At 48.1% G+C, this 14,972-nt stretch overlaps 1 protein-coding gene across 3 annotated transcripts in view; it reads right to left on the bottom strand.

The window, feature by feature from the left end:
- SORD (sorbitol dehydrogenase) overlaps positions 1-14,112 on the bottom strand; it is a 91,877-nt gene extending 77,765 nt beyond the window's left edge. For 2 of the 3 annotated variants that reach the window (XM_075342705.1, XM_075342706.1), the window contains exon 1: positions 14,057-14,110. The gene's annotated coding sequence lies outside the window, so the exon portion shown is untranslated. Of the gene's footprint in view, positions 1-14,056 lie in introns of all 3 variants that reach the window. The other variant, XM_075342708.1, reaches the window with a different exon arrangement.
- Between the last annotated feature and the right edge of the window lie 860 nt (positions 14,113-14,972).

Here is a 14,972-nt window from a genome sequence, read left to right as displayed (position 1 = left end):
TGTTTATTTATGGCCCATAGCACTTTTCATTTACCTTATGTATACATTTCATACTTATGAAATATTTATGCTGCACTTGCTAAACTGTATGTATTTCAATTAAATGATTAATGGAATTATGATGATGTAATTGATTTGCATAACTATATAAACCTTGTAACAAACTTGTTTACTTGAAGAAGTTTCAGCTGAACCGAAACAATGCCACTGGGCTATTAAAATCCACACTTTTTTGCAAATTTTTTGTGCTGCCTCTGTTTCTTTGCTCTGGAATAGATAGCGGATGCCATGTCACGTTTGCAGAGCCCCCGATGTGCCTAAACAGTGGAAACCCCCTCCAAGTGACTCCATTTTTGAAACTAGATCCCTTAAAGAACTTATGCTCAAGTGTGTTGAAGACCTTAAACCCCCCCCCCCCCCCCCGGTGCACCACAGAATTTTAGAACAGTGGGCAGTAAAAATTAAAAAAAAAAAATACCATAAGGCTGTGTTCGTACGTACATGCTGAAATGTCTGCAGCGGTTTGACAGCACATGTGCGCTTAAAATCGCTGCAGAAACACTGCATAATGGATGCAGTGTTTCAGCAGAATAAATGCCGAATTCATGCACTTGGGATGCTGCCTCTCCCATAGACAGAGTGGGAGCTGCATCCAAAGCGCACAAATTAATTGACATGCTGATTTTTTGAACGCACGGATTTGGGTCAAAATTTTGGCATCAAAATCGCTGCGTTCAAAAAAGCATCATGTGCACGGATTATGCACAATCTTCATAGATTGTGCTGGGGACGCAGGACGCATGCATTTACCCTGCAGTGCAATGTGCAGCGTAAATGCATGCAATTACGCATCCATGTGCACATGTCCTAAAAATGTTGGTTTATCCCTAGTTTCTCCTGAGTATACCTCATATCTGGAGGAAAACTACTGTTTGGGGGCATAGTTGGGCTCGGAAGGTGCGGCATTTGAATATGGGAAAGTCACTTTAGCTGGGATACTTTGCAGACCCTATTTTACATTGGAAGAGCCTCTGACATGCCAAAACAGCAGAAACCCGCCACAAGTGACACAATTTTAAAAACTGCACTCTCAATGAACTCTTCTAGTGATCCAGTGAGCATATTGACACTACAGGTGTGTTACAAAATGTTATACGATTGGGTGGTAAACAAAAAATAATTACATTTTTACCACTGAAATGTCGTTTTAACCCCAGATTTCAAATTTTCACAATGGGAATAGCTAAAAAAAAAAAGTCTCATCATTTATTACACAATTTCTCCTGAACAGGGCAACACCCCACATGTGACTGTAACTGTACAGTACTATTTGGCTGCACCACAGGGTTCGGGAGGGAAGGAGCACCATTTGACTTTTGGAGCACAGATTATTGTAGAATAGTAAGCGGACTTTACAGAGCCCCTAAGTGCCAAAACAGCAGAAACCTCCTCAATGATCAGTTTTGGAAATTACATCTCTCTGGGAATTTCTCTATGGGTTTAGTGATTATTTTGTCTCTGGAAAACACCCATGAAGTCAAATGCAGTGAATCCAGAGATCATCGATTCTGTGCACAACCTCATACTGGAGAATCGACAAATTTCAGCTAAAGCAATAGCAGACATCATGGGGATTTCCTGTGAACGTGTTTGTGTCATTATCCATGAACATTTGGACATGAGGAAGCTATCTGCAAAGTGGGTCCCCAAATGTTTGACAACAGATCAGAGAAGCATGCGAGTGAAAACTTCTCGGTCCATTTGTCAGCGTTTCCGGACTGATAAGAACTTCCTGGATCAACTGATCACTATGGGTGAGAACTGGATTGATTTGTATGATCCTGAAAACAAGGAGCAATCAAAAAGTGCAGGCACAGTGGTTCTACTCATCCAAAGAATCAGGGTGCAAAAATCAGCCACTAAGGTGATAATGTCTGTGTTCTGGGATAAGGAGGGTGTGCTACTAGTGGACTACCTTTAACAGGGTTCCACTATCAGTGCAAGATATTACACTGAACTTTTGGACCAATTGAAGGCAATTCTGAAGGCCAAAAGGCACGGCAAGCTGTCCAAAGGAATCTTGTTCCTGCAAGACAACACCTCTGCTCACACTGCACAAGCGACCACGGCAAAACTGGCAGAGCTGGACTTCTAGCTGGTTGACCACCCACCTTATTCACCAGATCTAGTTCCCTCTGACTATCATCTGGTTCCAAACCTGAAGAAACACCTCAAGGGTACCAAATTCCACACCATTTCTGATGCCATGGCTGCTACGGATGCCTGGTTTGAGGCACAACCGAAATCCTTCTTTTTGCTAGGCTTACAGAACGTGGAATACCGATGTAAGAAGTGTGCTAACATCAGTGAATAGTAGAGATGAGCGATGTTCGAGGTTCGCCAATTTCATGTTCGAGTGATTTTGGGGGTGCTCGAGATCGAACCCGAACGCAAGCTTTTTGCTAAAAGCTCGACAGCTCGAGTTACGTTCGAGAACGGTTCGATCAGCAAAAAGCCTAGCTAGTTACTAGCTGGCTTTTCACTGTAATAGTGTGAGTCACTCTGCGATTCACACTATTATAAAATTTCAGCGCATAGTGTGCGGGGGCGGCACGTTTAGATCAGTACTGCTGGAATAATGGCGATCGCCATTTATTTTTTTTTTCCCTAAGCGCGCATGCAGTGGGGCGGGCCAGCATGTCAGCCAATCACAGACACACACACAGCTAAGTGGTCTTTTTTGCCAGACAAGCAAAAGCATTATAAATACGGCCATTTTCCCTCATGACACCATTATCTGCTTTCTGCGTGTAGGTGACAGTCACCGCTCACGCAGCTCCTGTTGCCGCTCCGGCTGTGTACGCTACACACACAGCGCTCTACAGATTAGGGACAGAAGTTTATTTCAGCCCTTTTCAGGGCTGATTTCCTCGGGCTCAGAGCCATAGGTGACAGGCAGGTCCGTGAAAACGCTGTATACAGCTTCAGATAACAGCGTCTGTGTACCTAAGCTCAGGGAATTCCTTGCTGCATTTCACCATTAGGAGAGATAGAAAGTGAGGCTTCCTTTCCTGTCCACTGACCCAGAGAACCCGGCCACTGTACCCACCTGCCCACTTTTGACACGCTATTTTTATAGCAAACAGTGCTGAAACTTAGTGGCATCCACAAATGTCTGCTATGCTAATTTTGTGTCACACTAGTGCCAAGCAAGTCCCAGCAGCTCTGCATTCTACCCTCATGCACATTTTGCTACGCTATTTTTATTGCAAACAGTGCTGAAAATTAGTGGCATCCACAAAGTGTCTCCTATACTAATTTTGTGTCCCACTTGTGCCAAGCAAGTTCCAGCACCTCTGCATTCTACCCTCATGCACAATTTGATACGCTATTCTTATAGCAAACAGTGCTGAAAATTAGTGGCATTCAAAAAGTGGCTGCTATACTCCATTGTTGTCCCACTGGTGCCAAGCAATTTCCAGCACCTCTGCATTCAACCCTCATGCACATTTTGATACGCTATTCTTATAGCAAACAGTGCTGAAAAATAGTGGCATCCACAAAGTGTCTGCTATACTGATTTTGTGTCCCACTGGTGCCAAACAAGTCCCAGCACCTCTGCATTCAACCCTCTTGTACATTTTGATACGCTATTCTTATAGCAAACAGTGCTGAAAAATAGTGGCATCCACAAAGTGTCTGCTATACTAATTTTGTGTCCCACTGGTGCCAAACAAGTCCCAGCACCTCTGCATTCAACCCTCATGCACATTTTGCTACGCTATTCTTATAGCAAACAGTGCTGAACATAAGTGGCATCCAAAAAGTGTCTGCTATACTAATTTTGTGTCCCACTGGTGCCAAGCAAGTCCCAGCACCTCTGCATTCAACCCTCATGCACATTTTGATACGCTATTCTTATAGCAAACAGTGCTGCCAGTTTTAGGGCCATAGTTGCATTGTCAGGGATATTCAGTGTTGGTTCTTGAGCTGTCAATAAAGCTAGACCACCTCTGCAATCTACACCACCTCTCAATTTTTGCTACCACATTTTAAGTGGCTAATCTTGTTGCTCATAAAATGAGTGGCAAACGGACAGATGCTGGTGAAAAGGGGAACAGGCGTGTTGGAAAAGGAAAAAAAGTTTGTGTCCGTGGGGAAGGTGGCAAAGCTACATTAACATCTGCTGCAGGTAAGCCATCTTCCAGCAAAAGTAAGATGTAAAGTAAGAAAGTAAGACTTTCCGTGGACAATCCGATGTGCTCCCTTTTTTACGGACCCGAACAACTGTAAGAAAGGTAGATGATGCACAAAAAAAGAACATGCTTGAATGGATCTTAATTGCTCCAACAAGTGCCCTCTCTTCCACCTCAACTACCACATAAAAAAAAAAAACAGTCCTCTGTTGTCATCCCAATCACACTTGCTTTCTCTCAGCTCTCAAGTCTCCACCCGCCCTGCACAGTATGGTGTACCAAAGATAGCCGAGTCTGCAGAGCTGTTCAGTCACATTATAGCCTGCGAATCAGAGGTCTGCTCCCAAGCTACAGTGAGTACAGACCAGGAAATGGTCTGCAGTGATGCCTAGAAGCTTTGTGACTCAGATTCAGGCCGTGATGACCAAGTTTATGAGCATAATGTAGACCCTCATTCCCAAACTGTAACATCTGTTGGTGGAGACAATGAGGGACATACTGATGACGATGAGACGCAAATACCAGATTTGGATGACAACTAAATATTCGGTCAGGGCAGGAAGAGGCTAGGTCTGAGGGCGAGGAGAGAGGAAACACAATGCTTGATGATGAAGTTCTAGATTACACTTACTGTCAACCCACTGTCAGGCACTTGAGGTCAACAGAGGCGGTGGAGGAGGATGCAACTGACGACAAAGTTACCTTGCGCCTTCCTGGACAGAGTCGGAGTACTGGTAGCACATCTACAACTGCATCCTCAGCCACCACTGTGCCTCTGAGCACAAGTCGGGGTGGCTCTGCAGGTCGCATGTCCTCTAAGCCTTGCCTAGCCTGGTCCTTTTTTGACCTTGCAAAGGATCTCCCAAATCATGTGATCTGTAAAATTTGTCGGGAATCTATAAGTAGAGGCAAAAAGCTCACCAGTTTGACAACTTCTTCCATGAAACGTCACATGAATACCAAGCATAATTCTCAGTGGGAAGCTCACTATGCTGCAATGCGGCCTAGCATAGCGGGTCAACCACCGCCTGCCCCTTCCAGTGCATCCGAGTCATCTTCTATGACTGTGGGGACAGCTGTCACACCTGGTTCTCCAAGCACACCTTCCACCACTGTAACCGCAACAGGCAGTTTGCTTGGTAGGTCGTCAGTTGGTTTGGAAGGGGAAACAAGTGCGGGTGTACAGCTCTCTCAGACATCGATAGCACCAACGTTGGATGAAGGCAACATCATGTCTACGCCTGCACTTTCCTCACAAACCTGCATTTTTCCAGGGACACCCTACTCACCACCGTCTACACACAGCAGCCAGATCTCTGTCCCTCAGATGTGGACAAATAAAAGGCCATTTCTTCCGACCCATGACAAAGCTAAGAGGTTGACTTTATCCCTCTGTAAGCTCTTGGCTACCGAAATGCTGCCTTTTTGCCTGGTGGACACACAGGATTTTCAAGACCTTATGTCCGTCGCTGTGCCCCAGTACCAGATGCCCAGTCGCCACTACTTCTCTAAGAAAGGTGTGCCTGCGCTACACCAGCATGTCGCACACAACCTCACCGCTTCCTTGAGAAACTCTGTGTGTGAACGGGTGCATTTCACCACCGATACTTGGACAAGTAAGCATGGACAGGGGCGTTACATGTCGCTGACTGGGCACAGGGTAACTATGGTGATAGATGGATTAGGGTCTGCTGAACAAGTCTTGCCATCCCCACGACTTGTGCGTCAATCCTCTGTATGTATAAGTTCCTCCAACGCTTCTGCCTCCTCAACCTCGTCTGGGTCCTCGACCTCCGCCCCAAGGCTGCCTGGTCAGGCCACCAGCGTTGTAACTGCACAAACGGAATCACGCACACCTCCTTACTATGCTGGCAGCAGAGCACAATGGCATCAGGCGGTCTTTAGCTTGAAATGTCTTGGAAATAAGAGTCACACAGCGGCTGAGTTGTTGGCAGCTCTGCTGTCATAAATGGTTGTCTCCACTCAACCTGCAGCCAGGTAAGGCCGTGTGCAACAATGCTGCAAACCTGGGTGCGGCCCTTCGCCTGGGCAAGGTGACACACGTGCCTTGTATGGCTCACGTGTTGAACCTTGATGTCCAGCAATTTTTAACACACTATCCCGGCCTAGATGGCCTTCAGCACAGGGCACGAAAACTGTCGCTCACTTCCACTATTCAACCGCAGCAGCTGAGCGACTTGCATCGCTCCAGACGTTTTTTGGCCTGCCGGTTCATCGCCTGAAATGCGATGTGCCGACACACTGGAATTCGACTCTCCACATGTTACAGCGACTGTGGCAGCACCGCCGAGCACTGGTGCAATACGTCAAGACGTATAGCCTGGGCCAACGAGATGCAGAGATGGGGCAGATCACCCTGATGGAGTGGTCTCAGATCAAGGACCTATGCACCCTTCTGCACAGTTTCGACATGGCGACGAATATGTTTAGCACTGACAATGCCATTATCAGCATGACAATTCCAGTCATTTTCATGCTGGAGCACATGCTATACACTATTCGGAGTCAGGGGGTGGTTCAACAGGAAGGGGAGGAAGTACATGAGGATTCATATGCGCAAGGGATAACAACTTCACCGAGGTCCAGACGTTCATCATCACCAAGGCGGCAGGCATGGGATGATGGGGGAGAGTGATTAAAAAGGGCGCATGGTAGCAGGCAAAATGTTGAGGAGGGTGCAGGAGAACATGAAGAAATGGAGGACGAACTGTCCATGGACATGGAAGACTCAGCGGATGAGGGAGACCTTGGTCACATTTCAGTTGAAAGAGGTTGGGGGGAGATGTCAGAGGAAGAAAGAACGGTTAGCACCTCTATGCCACAAACACAGCAAGGACTTGGTCCGCATGGATGCGCAAGACACATGAGCGCCTTCTTGCTGCACTACCTACAACATGACCATCGTATTGTCAAAATTAGAAGTGATGATGACTACTGGGTTGCCACACTATTAGATCCCCAGTACAAGTCCAAATTTTGTGAAATAATTCCAGCCATAGAAAGGGACGCACGTATGCAGGAGTATCAGCAGAAGCTGTTACTCGATCTTAGCTTGGCTTTTCCACCAAACACCAGTGGTGCACGGAGTGAATTTCCCAGTTGTAACTTGACAAACATGGGACGGTCTCGTCATTAACAGTCTAACCGTACCAGCAGCACCATATCTGTTGCCGGTAACAGCAATTTTATTGAATCGTTTCATAATTTTTTTAGACCATCCTTTGCAAGGCCACAGGGACAACAAGTCTGACACATAGTCAACGGCTGGAGAGGATGATACAGGAGTATCTCCAAATGAACATCGATGCCATGACTTTGCAAATGGAGCCTTGCTCATTTTGGGCTTCAAATCTTGAAACATGGCCTGAGCTCGCCACTTACGCCTTGGAGATCTTGTCGTGTCCAGCTGCCAGCGTTGTCTCTGAACGTGTCTTCAGTGCTGCTGGGTGTGTGCTGACAGATAAGCGCACACGTCTGTCCAGTGACAATGTGGACAGACTAACGTTCATTAAGTTGAACAAGTCATGGACAGCAAGGACTTTACTACCCCTGTGTCATCCTGGGGAGAATAAAAGCTTGTGGATTTGGAATGTGCTTGATGCAAATGTACCGTACCTGTCAAGTTTACAACTGGGGCACAAGTGTTGCCACTGAAGGGGTGTCTGTGTGGCTCAATTTTTGGACAAAAAAGGAGACTCTGCTTGGAGTCCCCCTGCTGTGTTTTTAAAAACGAGCCAAGATGAACAAGTCATGGTTCAGCAAGGACTTTGCTACCTACCCCGGTGTCATCCTGGGGACAGTTAACGCTGGCGTCTTTTTGAATGTGCTTGTTGCAAATCAACACATCCAGCTTGCAACTGGGGCACAAGTGATGCCACTGAAGGGGTGTCTGGGTGGCCCAATTTTTGGAAAAAAGGGAGACTCTGCTTGTAGTAACCCTTGCTGTGTTTTTAAAAATGATCCAAGATGAAAAAGCCATGGTTCAGCAAGGACTTTGCTACCTATCCTGGTGTCATCCTGGGGACAGTTAAGGCTGGCATATTTTTGAATGGGTTTGATGCAAATCAACACATCCAGTTTGCAACTGGGGCACAAGTGATGCCACTAAGGCCTGAAACACACATCCGTGAAACACGTGCGTGTTTGGTCCGTTTCCGTGTATACTGGAGACACGGCCAAACGTGCACCAATGTTACTATATCTCTGCGGTTACAATTGCGTTTTTGGTTATGTCCGTGAGTCCGTCTCCGTGATGCGTTTTTTGGTCCGTGTCTCACGCCAGCATGTCCGTTTTCTGCACGCAACACGCAGCACGGACCCAATGAAAGTCAATGGGTCTGGGCGCACGTCCGAATTACACGGACGCATCTCTGTCTGCTCCCTGTACGTTTTGTGCTTTTTTCATGTGATGTCGGTCTTTTTTCTTTTTCTGTTTCGTTCTCTCCCTCAGTCCGTCGGTCGGTCTCTATGTCTGTCGGTCGGTCTCTCTGTCTTATCTGTCCCTCTAGCTGTCTGTCGGTCAGTCCCCCCCCCCCCTCTCTCATACTTACCGTTCCCCGATCTCCGGTGCGGCGCTGCACGGCTGTTATAAAAACTCCGGCGGCTTTTACTATTTTGAAAAAGCCGGCCGCCCATTAATCAATCTCGTATTCCCTGCTTTACCCGCCCACCGGCGCCTGTGATTGGTTGCAGTCACACACGCCCACCATGCTGAGTGACAGCTGTCTAACTGTACCCAATCACCACAAACAAATTCCCTCATTACCAATTTATTTACCCCGACAAAGCCCTCCATGTCCGGCGTAATCCACGGACCTCCAGCGTCGCTTCTAGCTCTGCTGCATGGAGGTGACAGGAGCAGCAGAAGACACCGCCGCTCCGGTCACCTCCACGCAGCTAATGAGATGAGTAGCGCGATCAGCTGCTGTCAGTCAGGTAACTCGCGGCCACCGCTGGAGCTCCCCATCCTGAGAATACCAGCCTTCAGCCGTATGGCTTTATCTGGCTGGTATTAAAATGGGGGGGACCGCGCGTCGGTTTTTTTAATTATTTATTTATTTATTTCACTGCACAGTATAGACACGCCCACCGGCTGCTGTGATTGGGTACAGTTAGATAGCTGTCACTCAGCGTGGTGGGCGTGTGTGACTGCAACCAATCACAGGCGCCGGTGGGCGGGTAAAGCAGGGAATACGAGATTGATTAATGGGCGGCCGGCTTTTTCAAAATAGTAAAAGCCGCAGGAGCAGTGTGAACGCCGTGCAGCGCCGGTGATCGGGGATCGGTGGGTATGAGGGGGGGGACACTTCAGTCACTCGGGGGATTAGCGGTCACCGGTGAATCCTTCACAGGTGACCGCTAATCAGTACACGGCACAAAGACAGAGCCGCGGCATGACTATGAAGTCGGGTAAAGTTCACCCGAGTTCATTCTCATCCCGCTACTCTGTCTTCCGACATGTAGTAACGACATTTTGCATCACACACGTACATTTCACACGGACAACGCATACACATGTCAGTTATTTCACTCACGCACACACGGACATTCCACACGCACATACGGCTAGCATACGGGATACACACGCAGGCCACACATACCATAAAAACGGACCTAAAAAACGGAAAACGGACCCGAAAAACGGCCCGTTTTACACGGACGTGGTTTTCACGGATGTGTGGCGGAGCCCTAAAGTGGTGTGTGTGGCCCAATTTTTGGAAAAAAGGGAGACTCTGCTTGGAGTCTCCTTGCTGTGTTTTACATGATTTTAGAAGGGCATGCCATGCCTATATCTGTGTCTTCTCCTCTTTTTGCTCGATCAGCTGTTTAGTTTTCGCATGGGTATTTGTCGTTGTAACTTTCCCATGTGTTTGTGTTTCGTCTTTGGAGTTGTTTGTCACCTTTTAGACACCTTTGAGGGTGTTTTCCAGGTGTTTTTAGAGGTTTGCGATTGCCTCCCATTGTTTTCAATGGGGTTCGAGAGGTTCGTCGAACAGGGAACCGTTCGACGAACTGAACCGAACTCGAACTCTAGGGGGGTGGCTCATCTCTAGTGAAGAGTATGTGGAATAAATGTAAAGTTACATCATCCTATCTTGTTTCTTTCTGGGTAAAGCTAAAGACTTATCAGCAGCCCCTTGTATATGTTAAATTCGAGAAGTGTCTCTGAACGGACTTCCCTCCCTTCCTGGGCTACATAATCTCTAACAAGTCACTATATAGAAAAATTGATGCCTCCCCATATTACCAATATATAGCAACTGATACCGTATATTGCCTTGAAAGCCACGACCATGGACTGAACAATGCAAGATCAAGCGAATCCAATGAAAAAATCATCATACTTTATTATTACATGTCATAATAAAACTCCATTATGGCGGATATACACTTCAGACGTGTTTCTGGCACTATGCACCCTGATCACTGAAAGGGTGCACAGGGCCAGAAAGCATCTGAATTGTATATATCCGGTATCGTGGACTTTTATTATGGCATGTACTTATAAAGTATGAAGATTTTATTATTGGATTCGCCTGATCTTCTTGCATAATCTCTCACACCGGCCTCAAGATGGACTCAGAGAAGGCTCTGGCACCACAAACCACAAGACTGCAGTTGTGACTCGCAAAGTCACAGTTTTTACTGTGTGAAACTGAGGTCATTTTTTTTTTATTTCTTCTCAATGCAAATCCATGGGAATTCAAAGATCTGTAACCGGGTCCTGTGTCCCATGGACTTATATTGAGAAAAGTGACTTCCAGGACATACAGTAATCCGGTGGCTTACAAAAGCGGTTATGTGGTACCGGAGTGGGGCTGTAATCATATAAAGACCTCCACCGGTGAGCATGAAACTACATTCAATACACCCACATGTGGGATCACTAATAAAGTGATTGGGAAAAAGAAGTCTGGAGTTAAGGCAGCTTTAGGCCTCCAACACACATCCGTTAAAAACACGCACGTGCCGCGAGACACGTATTTTCCCTGCGTGTTGCAAGTACATGTCTCGGATATGTGCGGTCCATGTGTGTTCTCCGTGTGCTATCCGCGATAGCACACGGAGAACCGGTAATTTGCATACTCACGTGGTCCGCGCTGCTGTCCAGGGTTCTGATATTCGGCTCCAGCCCCGCCCACTCCCCGCTGACGCTGCTTCTGGCCGAGCGGAGGGGCGGAGATCAGCGCCCGTGACATTATGCCCACCTCCTTTACACGCTCATAACGAGCGGTGGCCGGCAGGAACATTTTGCAGCGGAAGAATCTGCGGGGCTGGTGGAGGTGAGTATTTGTTTTTTTTATTTTTAAATTAATGACACGTGTTCTCCGGCACATGTCTCACGAAACCGCATCCACACTACATCCGTGTGGTACGGGTGCGGGCTGTGTGACACCCGTGCTGCCGGAGAATACGTGGACATGTCAGTGTGACGCCCTTGACTAGCCAGGTAGTCACAAACATAACATCACACACACCCCCTCCCCTGGATAGTCAACATCAGTCAAACAAAATCCTTGTTGCCTCCTCCAGGGTCTGATGTCCACACCAGGTGGGGCAGAGCCAGGTGGTTGGCCCCACCCACCGAGGAGTTCACAGGCCTAGAGGCGGGAAAAGTAACAGATTCGAGTTGGAGTTGAAAGTGACAGAACAGAAACTGTTGGTGTCTCGGTAGGTGCCCAGGCACTGTCAGCAAGATCGGCAGACAGTGGTGCAAGTCAGCGGAACCGTAGGACCGGGGAGGGGCGGTGGCCGGCACCGAACCGGGGAGCAGATCTGTACCAAGCTCAAATCAGGGCCATCAGACCCCAACCAGGCTAGGAGCCGCCGACAACGGTCAAATCGGAGAGTGACCGGAACCCCAGGGGTTCCCTAACACCCAAGACCCGACAGGCAACCGTCCACACAGTGAGGATAAAAAGCCACCGCCACAGGCTAGAGATCCAAGGCCCAGCACCTGCGGGCAAAAGGGGCTCCTTCGGTACATACACGCCGGGGAGCGGACTACCGTTGGGAAACCATCGGAGTCAACACATTCTACAAAGGTGCAGGGAAAGACAGCCACCATCAACCTGTCCGGGGAGAGCAAAGACACTGCAGCCGGCTGCGGCACCCGTCCATACAGCCATTTGGTTTACCAGAGACTCTGTGAATCTGAGCCTGAGTGAGTACAACAGTGCCATCTGGCACCGCGCCGCGCTGCCTCCGCAACCCTGCACCCCAGCTACCCTGCCTCCCCGTACCACCACCGGGCCCCGGGATCACCAACCCCTACCCACAGAGGGGGAACCAACATCCTAGCTGCTCCCTGCCATCGCTCCCGGGATCCCCGTCACCAGCAGTGGTGGTGCCCATTATCACCACGACCCGTGGGTGGCGTCACAAACTATCTCCCCAAACAAACCACCCCCTTTTCACTCGTGGGCGAGGAGCGCTGCTCGAGTCCCCGGGTCCGGCCCACCGCTCGAGCCACCAAGCAGCAGCAGCCCCGGACCTGAGCGTAGCGAGCGCGGTCCCTCCGCCCGCAACATCAGCGTGAGAAAATCACGGACGCACGTAAGTACGGAACAGACACACGTTCTGTTCCAAAATACTTACGTGTGTACAAACAATAATGATATCATAGGTCTACGTGTCTCCGTGCCGCCGGTACGTGAAAAAACTGCCAAACACGTACTGGCGGCACGGATGTGTGTCTTAAGCCTTACACGGTACGATTTATCGTGCGTTCGCATGTGCGATCGCACCCGCTCCATTCGTTTGTGCGTTACGGGCAATTTGATGCCCGTGTCGCACAAAGTCAGTAACCCCCCGTCACACGTACTTACCTCCCAGACGACCTCGCTGTGGGCGGCGAACATCCTCTTCCTGAAGGGGGAGGGACGTTCGACGTCACACAGTGGCCGGCAAATAGAAGCGGAGGGGCGGAGATGAGCGGGACATAACATCCCGCCCACCTCCTTCCTTCCGCATCGCCGGCGGGACGCAGGTAAGCTGTGTTCATCGTTCCCGGGGTATCACACGGAGCGATGTGTGCTGCCACGGGAACGATGAACAATCGGCGAGCAGAAGGACGATCGATTTTTTGAAAATGAGCGACGTGTCAACGAGCAACGATATGGTGAGTATTTTTGCTTGGTCACAGTCGCTCGTGGCTGTCACACGCTACGATATGTCAAACGATGCCGGATGTGCGTCACTAACGACGTGACCCCGACGACATATCGTTAATATATCGTAGCGTGTAACGGGCCCTTTACCTAGTACTGAAGCAACATAGTGAGGCGTAAAAAACCCAGTACAATCTACAATCACCCCTACGCCAGTCTTCTGACACTTTATGGTTTATATTATATTTATACTATAATTTGGATTTTTTTTTGCTCTTTATGGCGCTCACAGCACCTATCTAAATAAGTGCACAGAGCTTAGCAAGTTTAGGATTATTTATACCAGGAATTGGGGTAATCGTCCTCTGCCCTAAAGCTGCCAAGCAGCGTCTGTGCCTGGAGAGTTGACTCCTAGGGTGACCACTTTTAGAAACCATTGTTATCTTTGTGGTTCTCCAGCCAAACTACAGCTTGCAGTCTGTGACTGTCAGGGCATGCTGGGAGTTGTAGTTCTGCGACAGCTGGTGACCCCCTACTGTAAACAGTGATGCTAGATTTTACTGAGGAGCCCAATACAGACTGATTATCTTATATGAGAGCATTATATGTAACAACTTTAGAAGATAAAGTCTGTATATAGTGCAGCCTCCTTATACACAGAGCCACATGTCTATACACAACACTGAGCAGCTGCAGTCCCAGTACAGTACAACACAGCCCAGTACACACCTCATGTGTCAGCCAGCTCCCTCACTTCCTTCTACCATTCTCTGCCTTCTACCCACACTCCTTTTTTTTTCTTTTTTTTTTCTTCAATGAACTTTACTCAGCAGCTTTGTCAGTGCAGTTACGTCTCCATTGTGTGCACATTACAGGTCATGCCTCAGACATGAGGAAATCTGGCTGTAAACTGTGACTGGAAGAGGCGACAATAAATATGGAAATGTCTTCCTATGTCTGTGACTGTGGAGGGCAGAGCTGCACATGCCACGTCACACATAGTTTGTTTCTGTAAAGGAGAATTCTAAAATTTAAGTTATCCCCTATTAACCCTTAACTGTGAGGTGGGATTTTTGTCACGCAACTGGTGATGTGGGGCTTCCTATTTTTACAGAGAATGCAAAGATCACATTTGTTTTAATCGTTTTATTATTGGCGATTGATTACACATGAGTAGAACAAATTTTTGACACCCACAAGTATCGGAAAATGTAATACATTGATGATTCATACCAGCATGTTCCAATGAATGCCAGCAGAACAAACTTTCCCTGGGGTGTTGCAAACCCCACCTCATCAGTTGAGGGTTAATGGTGTGGGGTATAGCATGGTGTAACTTCCCAGTCACTGGGGGTCCGACTACTGGTACATAGGGCAGAGGTGTATCTAGGCTTTCCAGCACCCGGGGCAAGAATTCAGTTTGGCGCCCCCCCCCCCAAGCAATGTGGGTGGTGGCCATGTGACCGGTCACTCATATATGATTTGCATACACACTCATGTGGTATCGAGCTTCTCTTAATTCTCTCAATGTTCAATGAGAAACGTATGAAGAAAAGCTAATTGTCACATGCAAGTATGAAAATCACTTATGAGTGGAGTGGCCATGTGGTGACAAGCGAGCAGAGCTGAATTGTGACAGTGGGTA

This window comes from Anomaloglossus baeobatrachus, chromosome 4 (genome assembly GCF_048569485.1).
Source record: "Anomaloglossus baeobatrachus isolate aAnoBae1 chromosome 4, aAnoBae1.hap1, whole genome shotgun sequence".
NCBI classification, from domain to species: domain Eukaryota; kingdom Metazoa; phylum Chordata; class Amphibia; order Anura; family Aromobatidae; genus Anomaloglossus; species Anomaloglossus baeobatrachus.
The sequence above is the reverse complement of the archived record's forward strand: the minus strand, read 5'-3'. Positions and strand labels throughout refer to the sequence as shown.